The following is a 20,263-nucleotide window of genomic DNA, read 5'->3' as shown; positions in this document are numbered from 1 at the left end:
ATTGGATAACCATCGATGATTTTTCAATAATTGAAAACATAGGAGCATACGCAAGAGACTGAAAAAAAAAAATTCTACAGTATTTTTAGACTTTTCAAAAACGTTTACAAAAGAGTGTTGCTATTTCCACCCCTTTGTCCTATTTCCCCACCCACCTTATCTTCCCGCTCACCATGCAAATTTGAAAAAACCCAAACTTATCTTTCCACCCACCATTATTACTAAAATACCTTTAATTGCATTTTCATATTTTCCATTACAATATGTTTACACCCAAAATAAACAGCCAATAAGGGCAAGACACGTGGAGAAAACTGGGCTTGGTCAGAGGTGCCCTCGGCACTCTACCTACCGATCTCTCCATTAGGGCAACGCCCTCTCCTAGGACACGTGGCACGCTCCCAAGCGACGCCCACAGTCCCACATCGAAATATTCAACAAAGTGCACACCTCCCAAGACCTATAAAAGGAGGCCAACTATCCCAAAATAGAGGTAATCAGAACTTACGGCACACAAGCCTATTGATCTGTCAGTTGAACTTTCTATTCCCGAACTTACTTAAGCATCGGAGGGCCTTCGGCCGGTACCACACCGGTGCCCTAGGTCTTACCGTAAGTTTGCTCATATTGCAGATCGCGTAGACTACCGAGGCATCAAGGATACCGAAGGCATAAAATTACTAAGTTGACCCTCTAAGTCAAAGAACCACTTTTTGGCATCAACACAATAAAAAAAAAATCTATAAAAAACAATAAAAAATTTCTTCAATTAGCTCATCCCCACCCCAAGTTGCCCTCGCCGTCCCCCCTCAACCTCCTCTCTGGTGAAAACCCAACAGTTAACTCCATGACCATCACACCCACACCCACCTCTCGAATCCGCAGCCATCCCCACCACCAATTTGATTTTCCCACCGCAACCCTCACTTCTCCTTCACTAGACAAAACCCAAAATGAATAGATATATATCATTCCAACGCCACTGGGGCCAAAGTACAGAGCATTTAAAAGAGGAATTTTCATATGGAGGCGCTATACCCCAGCTAAGAGAAATTCCCCACAAAGCATTACAATTAAGGAGGTCCAAGAAGACCATCCGAAACCAACACCTGAACTAGTGACAGAGGTGGTTGTACAACCCCCTAAATTGATTTTGTACAACCCCCTAAATTGATTTTGTACAACCCCCTAAATTGATTGGAGATGGGTGTGGGTTTTGGGAAAAAATAAAAAATAAAAGAAAATAAGGGTGTGGGCGAGAGAGAGAGGGTTGTAAATTTGTCCTCAAAAGTAATTTTACAATGAGGTTAATTTGTCGTCAAATTTTTGAAGATAAGGTGGGTGGGAAAATAGGACAGGTGGGTGGAAATAGCAGCACTCTTACAAAAAGAGAGAAGTTTCTTCATAAACAATTAGGGAAATTTGCATAAATACCACCTGAACTTTCAGGCATGTGCGTCTTACCACCTGAACTTCTAATTTTTATTTTTAACCACCTGAACTTTGTAAAGTGTTGCAATCCACCACCTACATCTAATTCCGTTAAAATTTCCATTAAGTTTAAGGGTATTTTTGTCAATTAACTATAACAAAGAATAATTATATAAAAAAACAGATTTTAAAAAAAAGTTAACCTAATTACACGCCTTCACCCTACCCCTACTCCTACTTTTCCAACGTCAATTCGCTCCACTGCAAAAAACCTACCCTCCCAAAACCCACCCTCTGCACACATCATACTCTATATTCATCTTTATCTCTTGTGTGGGTTATTGAAATTGAGTAGCAAACTGAGGACTGAAGTAACTGATACGGATAATAACTTCAGATACGCTAGGGAGCCACCAAATTATGGTAAGCTTCAACAATTACATATTTATACTTTTTAGATTGTGAGTAATTGTTTGGTAAGTGGTGTGGTGACTGATACGTTTGAGTTTTTAACGTTTTATGGTCAATAGTGGTTCTAAATTTATGTGTTTTTCTGAATTTCTTGATTGTTTAACTTTACTGTAACTTTAAATTTTTTATTGCTATTTAATCTTGTAGTTTGCTTTGTCTATTATGATATTTTTTACTTAACAATTAGATTTGCATCGAGTGTCTGTGGGGCTATGTCGAATATGTCAAATTTTCACGTTTGTATTTTATGCTGTGACTCACATCACATATATATATGTACTTCAATAAAAATAAAATAAAAACGTTGCCTTGTTAGTTCAACAAAAAGGAGCAGCTCTTAATATTTGTTATTTGGTTTATGAAGATAGTTATGAAAAATTATATGTTTTGTTTGTTATTTGCATGTATAAAACTAAATTCACATGAAAATTACGATCATGTATGGTGTATTACTGTGGATATATATGTTAAATTTTTGAAATTTTAAAAATAGTGGTAACTTTTTTCTGTTCAATGTTCTATACATAGAGGGTTTAGATCCAGCATTGTGGACTGCTGAAATACACCATGGTGGTCAACTTCAAGACATAGGTAATGGATACAACTTTTATTCTGGTGGTAGTGTGGTTTGGGTAGACAACTTAAATCGAGACTACATGTCACCTTTCGATTTTGATGATTTTGCAAAGAAAATTGGGGTATCAAGAACGTGTTAGATACTACTATAGAGTGCCTGATGGAGTAAAAGGGGTGGAAGGTAAGTTGGTTTGTATTACAAATGATGAGGTGTTTAATAACATGTTTGATAACTTGCTTCACAGTAGAGTTGTTGTCATTTATTTCTCTCATGCAATTTCTTGTGGGCTTCTAGAGAGTTAGGCATCTATTAATAACCATTATGTGCAGCAAATAGATATATTTCAAACTGAGAGGCAGCAAAGTAACACACTTCAGCTAGAGAAGTCTCCTCAATCAGATGTACTAAAATTTAATTGGGTGGATGTGGATGTACAAGAAGAGGAAGCAACCACTGAATCTGATGATGAATTTATTGATTCTGATTATGAGGAAGATGAAGAAGGGCTTGGTGTATCATTTGAGAAAAATGAAGATGTAATGTCATATATGACCAAAATGTAGAAGGTTCTAACAAGGAAGATATACAAAATGAGATTGGACTAGAAGATCAATATGGCACAAATCTCAAGGTGGAAAGCATATAGAGCAAGATCAATAGTAAATGAGGAGCTTGAGGGTTCCTACCAAGAGCAGTATTCCATACTTAGAGATTACTGTGAAGAGCTTAAGAGGTCCAATCCTGGAAGTACAATTATGTTGAAAACAGAATTGGAAGGTGAGAAAGTCAGATTTCATAGGCTATACATATTTTTTGAATTTGCTGGATTAAGGGTGAGAGAGAGTAATTGTAGTCTGAATTTTTATTTTTTTTTCAATATGCAAACTTCCATTGAAATGAAGGACAAGCCTTTGAACAAATAATGCAAGCAACTCCAAGTGGAGGTGGAACCCAACTCCGAGGTCAAGGCGGATTCCAACTCCAAGTCAAGGCGGAACCCAACTCCAAGTCGAGGTGGAAACCCAATTCCAAGTCGAGGTTTAAACCCAACTGCAAGGTCAAGGCGAAACCCAACTGAGAGGTCAAGGCGGAACCCAACTCCAACTCAAGGCGGAATCCAACTCCAACTCAGTGGTACCAACAAGACCAACTCATTGTCAGCTACATCACCAGTACACTCTTTGAGTCCATTCTCTCATTCACCGTCTCTGCCCGGGATCTCTGGGAGTGTCTCCAATGCCATATCTCTCAATCCAGTATGGCCAGTGAATCTGCTCTTTGTTTTCAACTCATGGATAATCAAAAAGGCTCTCAACCTATTGATGCTTACCTTCGTCATGCTAAGTCCTTTGCCGATTTACTGGCTACCATCAATGAACCTGTCTCCCCAAAAGAACTTGTCACTATTGTGCTATGGGGTTTAGTACCTGATTACCAAATGCTTGTCACGACAATTCTAAATTTTCCTCTGCTTCCTGGCTTTGCTAATCTTCGTGCTTGTTTGTTAGCTTTCGATGCATAGGCTCCTCGAATCTCTCCTGATCAAAACATAGCGCTAATGGCCACCCAATCTTCTCCTCACAACACCGGCCACACTTCCTTCAATTCCCACCGTGGTGGTGGCTCCTCCATCAACATGCATGGTGGTCGCAATGGCTAGCGCAGTCACGGCCGTAGTGGCTGGCGCAACTTCTCACCTTCCTGTAGCAACCCATGGAATGGCTCCCAGCAGCCACAATGTCCTAATCAACTGTGACCTCTTTTTGCTCCAAGTTCTGGACCTCAAAGCAATTGGCCTTCCTTTCAGCCCCCTTGGGCCTAATCTGCCGCTTTTAGCAAACACTCTACTCGGCCCAACTCAGCTCCTGGTGTCTTGGGACTCGCTTGGTGCACCACCTACAATATAAATCAACATATTACTGCAACATGTACCCATCGTTACAATGGCCCAGAATCCTTTCCTTCCTTTGTTGCGCTCAATTTATGTAGCCACCTGACTCCACTTGGTACCCTGACACAAGTGTCACTCATCACATGACTAGTAGTCCTTTTAATCTCCAAAATCAACAGCCATATCAGGGTAATAATTCTGTATTTCTTGGTAATGGAGATTCTCTCTCTATCTCTCATACTGGCTCTCTTTTTCTTCCTTTAGGTTCTCACAATTTTTCTCTACAAAATATCTTTTGTCTTCCCTATCTTTGTACTAATCTTCTCTCTGTTGCCCATTTTACTCGTGATAATTTAGTTTTCTTTGTCTTTACTCCTGACTTTTATCAAATCTATGACTTACGTACTGGTTCGGTACTCTTTCAGGGCCCTTCTAAAGATGGTCTTTACCCACTTTCCCTCTCCTCTCACTCATCCACCGTCCCCTGTGCCCTTACCAGCGTGCACTCTCCTGCTTGGCATCGTCACCTTGGCCATCCATCCCATCATGTGCTTTCTCATATAGCGTCATCTCTAGGCTTCAAAGTTTCTCATGCTTTCTGTAAGGATTGTGCACTCAACAAATCAACCAAACTATCCTTTATTAGTAATAAAACTTTTGCCCCCTCTGCCTTTTATTTAATTCACTCTAATGTATGGATGTCCCCAGTCATTTCGGTCACTAGTTATCGTTATTATGTCTTGTTTATAAATGACTTTTCTCGTTACTCCTGGATCTATCCTATGCAGCGTAAAAATGAGGTCTTTTCTCACTTTCAAACCTTTCTTGCCATGGTTAAAAATCAATTTCACACAACTGTGCAAATCCTTCAAAGTGGCAATGGCACTAAATATGTTAAAATGCTTTCTCTGATCTTTACAGTTGTTTGTACCATATCTGACCCTCCACTCACATCATGACACGTGGACAGAGGACAAAGCTAAAGTCAACCCTACGACTCGCACCAGTAGATCATTCGAGTGCAAATCGGCATCCACCGCCAATTCAATCGTCAAACCCTTCAATCGACGAGCTCTCCCAAGCGCCCCATCGAACAGACTATCTATACCCCCTACCGAATGACCCTCAAGCATGCGTTCAGCATACCTTGACGATTCTGCGGGACAACCTTGAATGCCCCGCTTAGATATTTGCGGACTCGTGTCGACCTCAGAAGGCACTCCCATGAGTCCCACATCGAAACTAAGTACTAAGAGCACACCAGACACTCTCTATAAAATAGGGCCCCTTTGCCCTATAGAGGAGGTAAGACTTTCGACTTGACTCTTATGCCCATGCATTATCAATAGCAAAGCTCTTAAAGAAACTTACTTTAGCATCAGATGGTCTTCAGCTGGTACCACACTGGTGCTCCAGACCTCATCCTTTGTTTCTCTCCTTGTCCCAGATTCAGCATCCCAAGGAAGAACGTGTTCATACCGAAGGCCCGAACGGTCCTTAGACCGTCCACATCACCTGTAAGTTGCTTCTATTTCTATATGTTTAGTTTTAGCGCAAACATCAGTCAACTAGGCATCCATCAACGTTTCTCATGTCCCCACACTCCCCAAAAAAATGGCCTAGCTGAATGTAAACATCGACACATTGCCACCATGATTCGTACTGTCCTTACCACTTCTCACACTCCGCACGATCTCTGGGTCGAAGCTGCCCTCACTGTTGTCCATCTCATTAACCTCCTACCTACTCCTAATCTTCAATAGGACACCCTATACACTTATCTCTTCCAACATCCTCCCTCATACTCTCATCTCCGAGTGTTTAGGCGTTCTTGTTTCCTTTAACTTGGACCATATATTGAAAATAAACTCACTAACTGCACCCTTGAATGTGTTTTCCTTGGATATAGTTCTCACCACAAAGGATACCATTATTTACATCCCTCCACGGGTCATGTTTACTAGTCTAGTTATGTTTTATTTAACGAAACGCATTTTCCATTTGAGCATTTACAGGTATCATCTTCTTCAAAGTATGTGGATATTGAATTCCACCAAATTCCGCCCTTCTCCGCACCTGGGCCCGAATCAATCACTCCTACCCCAAACCCAGACTCGCAAACTCACAGCACCTCCCTGGTGCGCACCTTTCCAGTTGATGCAGTCACAAGTCATGACCCCAACCCTGCCACACCCCCCAGTCCACTTCACGACACTTCTTCCGCATCTGACCAGCCATTGCTCCAAACTTATTCCCGACGCCCTAGCATACACCTCTCTCCACTTGCTCCATTGTTCCTTCCCAAGTCCAAATCCCTATAGTTCAAATAGGCAGCTCTTGGGGATTGGGAAACATATGGTACCATGGAGGCATATAGCCTTCTCCACCAACCCATATTATTTTCAGTTTCCTTGTCATCATTCCAAAAGACCAAATACTGGATTTCAAATAAATTTCCTTTTCTATGTGGGAAAGCAGTTTCTGAAGTAGAAATCTCACTCATTCTTCCACCATAAGGTGTCAGTATCAACTCTGATGCCTCTAGTTGAAGTATTCTTTGCCATAAACCTTTCAAACCAGCTTCTAAAATTGGTTTTGTCACATAGTTAGATTTTGCTTTGAAGAATCTCCTAGATGGTTCAGTCCACTAAAGCAAGACTTCTACTTTGTTACTTGGGAGGCCTTCAAAGTATAGAACAGACTCAATCCAACTCATTTCGGTTAATTTGGTCTGGTCTAAACGTAAGTCTGGGAAATTGTCTTACATCCATGGGAGAAGTTTCTCAAATGTCTCAAGAAACAAGAAATTGAATATAATGGTAATAGTTTTTCCATCATTTATAGCTGCTTGAACATGAAAGCCATGAAAAGTTAGAGATTCACTATTATACCCAATATAGGGCCCAAATTATATAAAAAAAAAACCCTATATGAAATGGACTTAGAAACACACCCAAAACTCATTTACAACACAGCAAAGAGGCTTTTAATTTCTTATAAATTACAAAACTGCCATCAATTTCTTATAACAAGCCCAACCCCAAAACCTCATAAATAAAAAAAATCCAAAAAACGTAACAGGGCGTCAAAGTAATTTAATAATCAAAATTGAATTCAATAGGGTCAGCTGTCATTTTTTGGGTTTGTTTATAGAAATTAAATGGTACATGGTTTATCTATATCATTAGTCCTAAGAATGAGTATATGACTAAATATCTCATTGCGGACATTAGGTGTCCATTGAAGACAAAGCAAAGGTTCAGTATGTTTCTCTTATTTTTGTCATTTAGAATGAAACAAGAAACAAGTGTCCTTTAAAATATTGAAGCATATCATTAAAAAAAAAAAATTATTGAAGCATATGTAAGAGAACACCTAAGAGCATGAAAAAAAAAAAAAACTCTACTGATTAGTGAAGGAAGTTGAGGTTCCACCCCAAAACCAATTGGCAATGAGGGGAGTAGCCCATCTCCTTATAAGCCCTTGCTAGGTTTCTCAACTTTCCAATGTGGGACTCTTTACCTTCGCATTCTCACACGCCCCAACACGTGGGGCGAATTTTCAAGCCTAACACGTGAACAACACATATTGGGTGACGTAGAGCACGTGTGGCCATTGGGCTTTCACATGTGGGCTAACCTGTTCTGATACCATGAAGGAAGTTGAGGTTCCACCCCAAAACTAATTGGCAATGAGGGGAGTAGCCCATCTCTTTATAAGCCCTTGCTAGGTTTCTCAACTTTCCAATGTGGGACTATTTACCTTCACATTCTCATTTAGAGTCTTCTCAACAACTTATTTTATAATTGTAGATACAAATGATTTGACTGGCAATGTCGTTTTTTGTCATTCATTTCAATTCATATTAATGAAGTTATCGTAACAAAATTTTAAAAAAGTTGCATGATTATTTGTCTGTGAAAACAATGAAGTTGCATTATTGTTTGGACAGCTAGTAAGCAGCAAATGAATGCTTAATTATGACTTATATGATCATATGCATCTCAATCCCCAAACTCAGGAGTCATAGGCTGTTACTAGTTAAAAGAAAGATATCAGAAAGGTGCTTCTGAAATTTGGTTCTATTTTCTCTGTTCTGATAACAGAGAAATCTCCTGGGAGATTGTACCGAAGAATACTTCATTATTAAAAAAAAATAAATAAAATAAACAGTTTGACAATCAAAGCAGGAATTAAAATATTTAAATCATTTGAAATAAAATTATATTTCTGTTTTGCAAATGGATTTCAATCTTCACAGCAAGAGAAAGGCAACAAACGAGGTTCTATTATTCGTCGGTAGGTACAATGGAATGAGCAACTGAAGCCGAACCTATCTATTTGTTGTTTATTCTATTACACAAACACATCTAGTTGTTGTTGGCATTCTATTTTTCCCCAGATCGTAACACAGGGATGCTTTGTTCATTTCTAAAGAAGTTACCAGGATCAACTAAGGTCTTCACTTGAGCAAGTCTCCTGAAGTTATTCTTGAAGTAGCTCAAACCCCAAATGCTTGCTTGTGCATAGCTTGTGTTAGCACCCTTGTCCGTCCCCAAGTCAAGATCCCTGTAGTTCAAATAGGCCGCTCTTGGGGACGTGGAAACATATGCTGCCATGTAGCCATACACCATTCTTGTCCAGCTAATATGTTTCTCAGTTTCTTTGTCATCATCCCAAGTGATATAATACTGGATTTCATATAAGTTTCCTTTTCTATGTGGGAAAGGAATTTCTGATTCGGAAATCTCACTCATTCTTCCACCATAAGGTGTCAGTATCAACTCCGATGCCTCCAGTTGAAGCATTCTCTGATATAAACCTTCCAAGCCAGCTTCTGAAATTGGTTCTGTCACATAGTCTGATTTTGCTTTGAAGAAGCTTCTAGATTGTTGAGTCCGCCGAAGCAGAACTTCTGTTTCGTTTATTGGGAAGTTAGCCAAAAATAGAACAGACTCAATCCAACTCATTTCAGTGAATACGGTCTGGTCTAAATTTAACTCTGGGAAGTTTTCTTTCATCCAAGGAAGAAGTTCCTCGTAAGTCTCAAGAAACAAGAAATTGAATACAACTTCAATAGTTTTTCCACCGTTTGTACCATTTGCAACTTGTAAAACCAAACGCAGGAAATTCCCTTCAGGAATCCTATCTGCTATTGCTTGCCATTTAGAAACAAGTTTGGTTGCACCTTGTTCTATGGTCTTTGATTCCATGTAACCTGTTACAGTTGGAGGAACCGGAACCAACCTAAGTTTCCATGATAGAATGACTCCAAAGCTTGAGCCACCCCCTCCTCTAATAGCCCAAAAGAGTTCTTCTCCCATGGATTTTCTGTCAAGAACTCTGCCATTAACGTCGACAATCTTAGCATCAAGGACGTTGTCAGCTGCCAGACCATACTTCCTGAACAAGGAACCAAATCCACCTCCACTAATTTGGCCCCCCACACCAACAGTTGGACAAGTCCCTGCTGGAAAGCCATAGACTTTACTCTTCTGTGAAATTGCGTAATACAACTCCCCGAGAGTAGCACCAGACTCGACCCATGCGATCTCATTCTCTATGTCAATATCAATGGACCGAAGTTCGAAAAGATCAATCATGATGAAAGGAGTTGTCGATACATAAGATAGGCCCTCGTAGTCATGCCCCCCGCTTCGGGTTCTTATTTGTATGCCCTCTTTCTTGGAACAAATTACAGCTGCTTGAACATGAGAGTGTTTAAAAGGAGTAATGATAGCTTCTGGTTTTGGTGTTGAAGTGTTCAAGAATCTGAGATTCTGTATGGAAGATTGCAAGACTGAGAAATAAGCAGAACTGTGTTTGGTGAGAATGATTTTGCTGCTTGAGTTAGAATGTATGTGGGAGGAAAAACATTGAAGAAAGCTTTCAGAAATTGAGTTTGAAGTTGTGCACCAAACTGAATTGAGAAGGATGAAAAGTAGGACTGGAACTAGTTTTACGTGAGAGATCTCCATTTCTCAGTGCATGTGGTGTGGAATGGTATGAGCTCTGAGCTCACTTATATAGGGAGTTTGAGTTGAAAGAAAAATGCAGCCTTTGGATAGCCATGAATGATTTTTCAATAATTGAAAAGATAGGAGCATACGCTAACTGAATTGAGAAGGATGAAAAGTAGGACTGGAACTAGTGTTATGTGAGAGATCTCCATTTCTCTGTGCATGTGGAATGGTATGAGCTCTGAGCTCACTTATAGGTAGCTTGAGTTGAAAGAAAAATGCAGCCATTGGATAGCCATGGATGATTTTTCAATAATTGAAAAGACAGGAGCATACGCAAGAGACTGATGAGAAATATATATTATACAGTATTTTTAGACTTTTCAAAAACGTTTACAAGAAACAAGTTTCTTCATAAACAATTGTCTAAATGTTGAAGACACAAACAATTAAATAATGTTTGCAACGTGAATTATATCATCTATGAAGTTGTCACCAATTTGTTTTCTGTGTTGAAATGAGAAATACAAATAATATTTCTCTATTTTCTGCATCTGGACATAGAAAATAGCATTGATATATTCTTTGATGCTCCTACAGTGATGGAATATGGTCTAAGCTTCTGGAGAAGTGTTGAATACATTAATTGGTTGAGAGGCTGCAGACTTATTTAATATTATTTTCTACATTGGGCCAAACCCAACTATTTTATTACTAGCGAAGGTGCCCGTGCAATGTTGCGGGTTTTAAAACCGTCTGAAATGTGTATAAAGTTATGAAAATATGTAGCAAGTTGAAGTTACAAAATAAAAACTAATAACATGTTTTATATGTAGAAGGATTTTGACTTTGAGGACCATTTATGAACCCTAAACCCTTGTTTTTTTCATTTTTAAGTTTTATGATTTTTTTAATGATTTTTTAAAAACTCCATTAGTTGGTTGATGTGGCATATATGTGGAGTCCACATCTCCAATAATATAGTGTCATGTCTATTTAAAATACAATATATATTTTTAAATAATTTTAAAAAGAAAACCAAAATTTTATGAATTTTAAATTAAAAAATTTTGCATGGATCATTTGTGATAGGTGCGTGAACCTCAAGGATGTTTTGTGATATATATATATAGAGCTTCCATTGAGGGATCCCTCAAATAAGCTTATTTGAGGGACACCCCTTGTAGGCCCCACTATGGATTGTATTTCACTAATCCAAACCGTCTATTTTGTAGATACTCATTCAAAGATCATTTGTACAAAAAATCACTTGAATCTGATATCATTTGACCACTCAATTGTGTTATTGAAATTTGAGTACTTTCTTGATGCACCGTTGCTCGTTGATTTTGTAGGACACAATTGGATATCAAAACGGTTTCCGATTTGTCTAATTTTTTGTAAGGATGATCTATGAATGAAGACCTAAAAAATAGATTGTTTGGATCATTGAGAAAAAAATTGTAGGGTACCCTAAATGGTGTCCCTCAGCAAACTAACGGAGTTGTTGACGGAACCTAACTGCAGAGACTATTTGTGATCACACATACTAATCTTGAGGACCACGAATGACACAATAAAAATGGTCTGTGCTATTAGAAACTTTGTTAAATTGCTGACATGGAAGGTAAGTGGGCTCCACATCTCCAATAATGTCGTGACACATGGATAAGGTAAAATATATATATTTTTAAAAACATTTTAAAATAAAAAAATCATTAATTTTTTTATTTAAAAAAATTAAGAAAAAAGTTGAAAATTCTTTTTGTTCTTTCCCATCCCCCATTTGCCCTCTCTCTCTTCTCTCCCCCTGCTATTTTTCTCGCCCACCACCCCCATCCCCACCCGTAACTGTTAATGTATGCATTTTGAGTATTTCTTTTGGCTTTCCTTGACAATTTTGTAATAGGATTTTTATTGTTTTTGTCAAGCTCAAGTTTAGATTAAGAATAGCTTCTCTAGGTGTTCTTAACTAACAACTATCCTATGGAGGTTCAAGCAAATTGACAAAGGTAAATTGTGCATTGCATCACATAACATTAAATTGATTTCATAAAATGATGACTAGTCATCTGTTTCTCGTATGACTAGTCATCCTTGCTCTGTAGGATTTCCAGCTGGATAACCATCTTTTTTTGTCCTTCTCCATTCCCTCTTTGCTGCCATGTATCGATTCTGACCTAAGGAATTTTGTGTAAAAACCTCTGCATTCCTCTTTTGGCAGCTGTGACTTTGAGAGGCAAGTTTTGGAAAGTTTCTTTTCAAACTTTCGCTTCTTCATCTAGAGTAACCTTCATATTTTTCATCCTTGAGTTTTCCAAATTGTTTCTTTTTGAAAACTGCATTTGAAAAATGAAAATCTGCATCTAGCTAATTAAAACACTCGCTCATTTATATCTAGGTCAGATTCAAGACCGATTTCTTCAAGAGTATGGTTTCTTGAAGAAATTAGTCATTCCCCTTTGAATTCAAATTTTGGTTTCTATTTGAGTAAGAGCTTGCAAGCTAGTACCATGGGATGAAAGAGCTGGAGAAGGAGCTGCCATTGCCATGAAGAACTGAGCTTCAAGCTTTGCTAAGTTGGAGAAGAAGATTGCACAAAGGAGGTATAGCTCATCTTCCTAAATAGATCTAGGTTTTTCTTGAGCTTGCTTGTGTTCCTTTGTAAGAATATTTTTCTACTTAGTGGATTGTCTGGTCGGTTGATGACCCCCAGTTTTTTCCAATGGTGAGTTTCTGGGTGAACAATTTTTGATTTGCATCTCTGTAATTTTTCTGGGTTTGTGTTCTTGGTGGTTGACTAGTCATCGTATGAATTCTGGGTTTGTGTTCTTGGTGGTTGACTAGTCATCGTATGAATTATGGGCTTGTGTCCTTGTAGTTTACTAGTCATCATTATCTGTTGTTTGGTGTTTACTTGATTATGATGATTTCACACACTTCCACTATAGTTGTTGCTAGCACAGGGGATGCCTAAATTGATAGGTCCTTCTGAGTGCCTAGGTTGTCACTAGTAATTTTCTAGGGTTGCAGGTACATTGTGGCATGCTCTGTGTGTATTCTTGATTGTGGTTGTTCATGACGAGCAGTTGACTAGTCATAAGTGTATTTGGTCTAGGTCTAAAGTGTGTGAAGATTGTTGTGTTTTTTTTTAAATGTCGTAAAATTTACCCCTCGTCACCTAAGTACCAATTTTAGTAACCCACGCCACAGCTGCATTGCGAACCCCCACCCGCAACCCCCCACCCTCTCCCACTATTTTTTTCTCTCTCCGTATATTCTCTTTCTCTCCATATGACTTCCAAAATTTTATTGAAACCCATGATTTTCTTTGAGGAAGTGAAATAAATCCAAGTCAAATTATAAGATTTGTCAATGAAATTTGGATGGGCCAAATCGTACGTGAGAATTCGTGAAGTAAAGAATGATTGAGCCGTGAGAGAGCTCCAATGAAGATCCAATCGGGGAGGCAGCACATACAAACCACCTTCTGGTTTTCAAGTTTGCTTTTTAAGAAATCCAATCATGGAGAGAGAGGAGAGTTTGTAGGAGAAAAAATGGTGAGAGGCAAGAGTTTTCCTTTTGTGTAAGAACCGGTAAGATTTTTTTTGGGAGATTCACTATTATACCCAATACAGGAGCCCAAATTATTAAAAAAAAAAACTCATATGAAATGGACTTTAGAAACACACCCAAAGCCCATTTACAACATAACAAAAAGGCTTTTACTTTTTTTAAATTACAAATCTGCCATTGATTTCTTAAAACAAACCCAATCCAAAAACCTCATAAAAAAAGACCAAAACACTAAATAGGGCATCAAAGTAATTTAATAATAAAAATTAAATTCAATAGGGCAAACTATCATTTTTGGGTTTTTTTTGGGTTTATTTATAGAAATTAAATGGGTATATGACTAAATATCTTTTTTTTTCCTTTAATGCGAATCAGAAAAGGAGAAGGGGCAAAAAGGGAAGAGCAAAAAAGGTTTAGTGGAGGGCATTTTCGGCAATTCACTGTGCTGAAGAGAAAACAAAACTGTAAACAACAGTAAAAAGAGGGGCATTTCCGTCATTACACTAAGGTAAAACAGGGGTGCTTTGTTCATTTCTAAAGAAGTTACCAAGATCAACTAAGGTCTTAACATGAACAAGTCGCCTAAACTGACCAACAAGGAAAATGAAAAACACATTAGCTGGATGACTGAGAAACATATTTGCTGGATGACAAGCAAAACTGAGAAACATATTGCTTTGAAGAAGCTCCTAGATGGCTGAGTCCTCTTCAGCAAAACTTCCAGGGATTCGCTTATTGGGAAGCCAGCAAAGTGCATCACAGACTGGTTCTAACTCATTTCAGTGCAATTGCTGCAGTCTAAACTTAATTCCGGGAGCTTGTCTTGCATCAAAAGGAGAATCTTCTCAACCGGTCCTAGAAACAATGAATCGAATGACACTTTAACAAGTTGTACAACTATTAAAGCCCTGCACATTCATGTCTCGTTTCTAGCCAATATACATACACACCTAGAACAAATACTATCTTAGCATCAAGAACATTGTCAGTTGCGAGACCATACTTCCTGAACAAGGTACCAAATCCACCTCCTCTAATATGTACCCCCACACCAACTGTGCAACAAATCCCTACCGATTTAGAGTCTTGTCAACAACTTATTTTAAAATTGGAGATACAAATGATTTAATAATCACAATGGATCATATCATCATAAAATAAACTCTCTTAATTGTAGTTTTTGGTCATTCATTTCAATTTATGTAAAAGAAGTCCCAATACAATTATACTTTTTGCATTATTATTTGTTTGTTGAAAAAATGAAGTTGCATTATTGTTTGGATAGCTAGTAAGCACCAATTTAGTGCTTAATTATGATGCATACAGTCATCTCAATCCTTAAACTCAGAGTCAAAGGCTGATGCATAAAGAAAGATATCCTGTTCTGTTCTGATAACATAGAAATATCTTGGGACATTGTACCAAAGAAGACTTCATTACTAATAGATGAATAAATAGTTCGACAATCAAAGCAGAAATTAAAATCTTTAAATTATTTCAAGTAAAATCATACTATAGATTGGCAAATGGATTTCAGTCTCACAGCAAGGGAAAGGCAACAAACGGTTCTATTATTGGTTGGTACAATGGAATGAGCAACCGAAGCCGAACCTATCTATTTGTTGTTTATTCTATTACACAAACCCATCTACTTGTTGTTGACATTCTATTTTTCCCCAGATGGTAACGCAGGGATGCTTTGTTCATTCCTAAAGAAGTTACCAGGATCAACTAAGGTCTTCACTTGTGCAAGTCTCCTAAAGTTATTCTTGAAGTAGCTCAAACCCCAAAGGCTTGCTTGTGCATAGCTTGTGTTAGCATCCTTGTTCATCCCCAAGTCCAGATCCCTGTAGTTCAAATAGGCAGCTCTTGGGGACTTGGAAACATATGCTGCCATGTATCCATACACCCTTCTTGTCCAGCTAACATGTTTCTCAGTTTCTTTGTCATCATCCCAACTGACATAATACTGGATTTCATATAAGTTCCCTTTTCTATGTGGGAAAGGAGTTTCTGAATCGGAAATCTCACTCATTCTTCCCCCGTAAGGTGACAGTATCAACAGGGATGTGTCTAGTTGAAGCATAATGTGCCATAAACCTTCCAAGCCAGCTTCTGAAATTGGTTTTGTCACATAGTCTGATTTTGCTTTGAAGAATCTCTTAGATTGTTGAGTCCGCTGAAGCAGAACTTCTGTTTTGTTTCTTTGGATGTTAGCCATGGATAGAACAGACTCAATCCAACTCATTTCAGCGAATTTGGTCCGCTCCACACTTAACTCTGGGAAGTTTTCTTTCATCCAAGGGAGAAGTTTCTCGACAGTCTCAAGAAACAAGAAATTGAATATAACTTTAATAGTTTTTCCACCATTTGTACCAGCTCCATTTGCAACTTCTATAACCAAACGCAAGAAATTCCCTTCAGGAATCCTATCTGCTATAGCTTGCCATCTAGAAATAAGTTTGGTTGCACCCTGTTGTATGGTCTTTGATTCTGTGTAAACTGTTACAGATGGAGGAACAGGAACCAACTCTAGTTTCCATGCCAGAATGACTCCAAAGCTTGAACCTCCCCCTCCTCTAATAGCCCAAAAGAGTTCTTCTCCCATGGATTTTCTGTCAAGAACTCTGCCATTAACATCGACAATCTTAGCATCACGGACATTGTCAGCTGCCAGACCATATTTCCTGAACAAGGTACCAAAGCCACCTCCACTAATATGTCCCCCCACACCAATAGTTGGACATATCCCTGCTGGAAAGCCATAGACTTTACTTTTCTGTGCAATTGCATAATACAACTCTCCGAGAGTAACACCGGATTCAACCCAAGCCCTCTCATTCTTTATGTCAATATCGATGGACCGAAGTTTGAAAAGATCAATGATGATGAAAGGAGATTTGGATACATAAGATAGGCCCTCATAGTCATGCCCCCCGCTTCGGGTTCTTATTTGCATGCCTTCTTTCTTGGAGCAAATTACAGCTGCTTGAACATGAGAGTATCGAAAAGGAGTAATGATAGCTTCTGGTTTTGGTGTTGAAGTGTTCAAGAATCTGAGATTCTGTATGGAAGAGTGCAAGACTGAGGAATAAGAAGAACTTTTTCTGGTGAGAATAATTTTGCTTGTTGACTTAGAATGTATGTGGGAGGAAAAGCATTGAAGAAAGCTTTCAGAAATTGAGTTTGAAGTTGTGCACCAAACAGAGTTGAGAAGGATGAAAAGTAGAACTGGAACTAGTTTTACGTGTGAGATCTCCATTTCTCTGAGCATGTGAAATGGTATGAGCTCTGAGCTCACTTATATAGGCACTATGAGTTGATAGAACAATGTAGCTATTGATGACTTTTCAATGGTAGGATCCAAAAAATAAGTTCTATACTAATTAAAGACTTTCCATAAACGTGTACCCAAAAAAAGAAATATGATCCAGTAGTGATGCGGTAGTGATGCACTTGCTTCCATGAAGCTGTCATCAGTTTGTTTTCTGTGTGTTGAAATGAGAAATACAACTAATATTGCTTTATTTTTGTTAAAAGTAATGCACACATTTGAAAGGGATCTGCACAATTTTAGAAAGCTTGGTGGAAGAAGAGGCTATGTCGGCTTGGAGTAAAAAATATCCCAGAAGGATAGCTCATGCCCTAGACAAGTCCTATTAGAAATGATTTTGAGTTTATTCTAGAATATAATCTAAGAAGTAGTGGCAGAACTTGTGGCTAAGAAGAATAAGCCAAGTCAGTGGAACTTAGACAAGTCGGCAACAATGCCTATAACTTTGCAAGCAATCTAGCAAAGTGGAGCTAAGAGCTCACCAATCTAAGTCATCAAGGTGGCCACATGGAAGCCAATAGCCATATAAAGGCCAATAGCCTTGTTTTATCAAGCAGGATATGAAGTAGTTAATAGCTACATCAGTGAAGGGCCAATAGCCTACAATTCCCAATAGCTACACCACGAGAAGGCCAAATGCCTGTATCCTATGCACACAAAGGCATGTACTATTCTCCTCCAATCTAATAAAATCATGTTATTTCGATTATTGTACTATTATCCTAAACCCCTTCAGACACAACCTAACAGTGTTATCAGAGCATCTAAAATCCAACAATTTCCATTATAGAGTCTAATATATTCTGCATCTGCACATAGAAAATAGCACTGATGTATTCTTTGATGCTCTTACAGTGATGGAATATGGTCTAAGCTTTTGGAGAAGTGTTGAATACATTGGTTGAGGCTGCAGACTTATTTATTATTATTTTCTACATTGGGCCAAACCCAACTATTTATTATTTACATTCTATTTCTGCCCAGATGGTAAAACAGGGATGCTTTGTTCATTTCTAAAGAAGTTACCAGGATCAACTAAGGTCTTAACATGAACAAGTCTCCTAAAGTTACTCTTGAAATACTTCAAACCCCAATGCTTGCTTGTGCATAGCTTGTATTAGCATCATGGTTCCTCCCCAAGTCTAGATCCCTGTAGTTCTGGGGACTTTGAAACATATGGTGCCATGTAGGCATACACCCTTCTCATCCAGCTAATATGTTTCTCAGTTTCCTTGTCATCATCCCAAGTGACCAAATACTGGATTGCAAATATACTTCCATTTCTATGTGGGAAAGGAGTTTCTGAATCAGATATCTCACTCATTCTTCCACCGTAAGGTGTCAGTATCAACTGGGATGTCTCTACTTCAAGTAGTCTTTGCCACAAACCTTCCAAGCAAGCTTGTGAAATGGGTTGCGTCACATTGTCCGATTTTGCTTTGAAGAAGCTCCTAGATGGCTGAGTCCTCTTCAGCAAAACTTCCAAATATTCGCTTATTGGGAAGCCAGCAAAGTACATCACAGACTGGATCCAACTCATTTCAGTGCAATTGCTGTGGTCTAAACTTAAGTCCGGGAACTTATCTTGCATCAAAAGGAGAAGCTTCTCAACCGGTCCAAGAAACAACGAATCGAACGACACTTTAATAGTTTTGCCATCAGTTGCACCGGCTTCATTTGCAACTTCCACAACCAAATGTAAGAAAAGGTCTTCATGGAGCTTATCTGTTACTCCTTCTTCTATGGCCAGAATGACTGCAAAGCTCGAGCCTCATCCTCCTCTGATAGCCCATAAGAGTTCTTCTTCCATGGATTTTCTGCTGAGAATTCTGCCATGTACATTACTCTTTTGTGCTATTCAGTAGTACAATTCACCAAGTGTAGCACCGGATTCGACCCATGCACTCTCATTCTTTATGTCAATATGGATGGTCTGAAGATAGAAAAGTTCAATGATGATGAAAGGAGCATATGATACAAGATAGGCCCTCGTAGTCATGGCCCCCACTTTCGAATCTTTTTTGTATGCCATGTTTCTTGGAGCAAATAACTGCTGCTTGAACATGAGATTCATGGAAAGGAGTAACGATAACTTTGGGTTTTGGCGTTGAATTGTTCAAGAATCTGAGGTTCTGTATGGAAGATTGCAAGACTGAGGAATAAGCAGAACTGTTTCTGCTTAAGATTATTTCCTTACTTGAGTTAGAATGCTTTAGGTGAGTGGAAAGACATTGAAGTAAGCTTTCAGAAATTGAATTTGAACTTATGGACCAAACTGACTTGAAAAGGATGATAAGTAGTGGAAGTAGTTTTATGTCGAAGATCACCATGATTATATCCTTTGCATTTAACATGGTACCGGCTCAGTCGTTTATTTGTTGACGTTTCCTAGTAAATATCTGGTTGATGTTCCTACTTTGTACTCTAAATTAAAGAACATTGCAGACATTGGCCATTGAAAATTTCCAAGTACAAAAGGAAACTTCAAGTGAAAAAATTCTTGGATGAAATTTGGAATATGGCATGATTTTGTCTTGGATACATCAGCAAATAACTCATCACTTCTACAATGGCCGCAATGAGCAGTTTGTCATCACCTACTATAAAGTGCCGCATTCTCACTATTTGCATGGCCTACATCTGTCCTACGCTAACCAGAGAATCAACTAAGCCACCCTCAACTAACTAGAGGTTTATTTTTTATTTATTTATTTATTTATTTTTTTATTTTATATATTTATAATTAAAAAAAGGGAGCTTTAATAATACACCCAAAATAGGAGCTGAAATATTAAAAAAAACCCTACATGAAATTCAATTTAGAAACATACCCAAAAAACATTTATTACATATGAAATGAGTGTTGAAGTTACTATAAATTACATCTTTGCCATTGATTAACTTAAAACAAGCCCAACACCAAAAAACTCAACAAAAAAAAACCCAAAACAAGCCTAGCAAGCCCGAAGCATATTGTTAATGCCATGTCACAAGCAGCCCCAATAGCCTAATCAACCGTGGCC

General features: G+C 38.4%; 3 pseudogenes; all 3 read right to left on the bottom strand.

Moving 5' to 3' along the window:
• Positions 1–8,578: 8,578 nt before the first annotated feature.
• On the bottom strand, positions 8,579–10,360 carry LOC110760223 (tetrahydroberberine oxidase pseudogene; annotated as a pseudogene).
• Positions 10,361–15,444: 5,084 nt separating this feature from the next.
• Positions 15,445–17,183, bottom strand: LOC110760254 (tetrahydroberberine oxidase pseudogene; annotated as a pseudogene).
• Positions 17,184–18,210: 1,027 nt separating this feature from the next.
• LOC110760224 (tetrahydroberberine oxidase pseudogene) lies at positions 18,211–19,576 on the bottom strand (annotated as a pseudogene).
• Positions 19,577–20,263: the final 687 nt, after the last annotated feature.

The sequence above is a fragment of the Prunus avium genome, chromosome 4, assembly GCF_965620075.1.
Source record: "Prunus avium chromosome 4, drPruAviu1.hap1.1, whole genome shotgun sequence".
NCBI lineage: Eukaryota > Viridiplantae > Streptophyta > Magnoliopsida > Rosales > Rosaceae > Prunus > Prunus avium.
The sequence above is the reverse complement of the archived record's forward strand: the minus strand, read 5'-3'. Positions and strand labels throughout refer to the sequence as shown.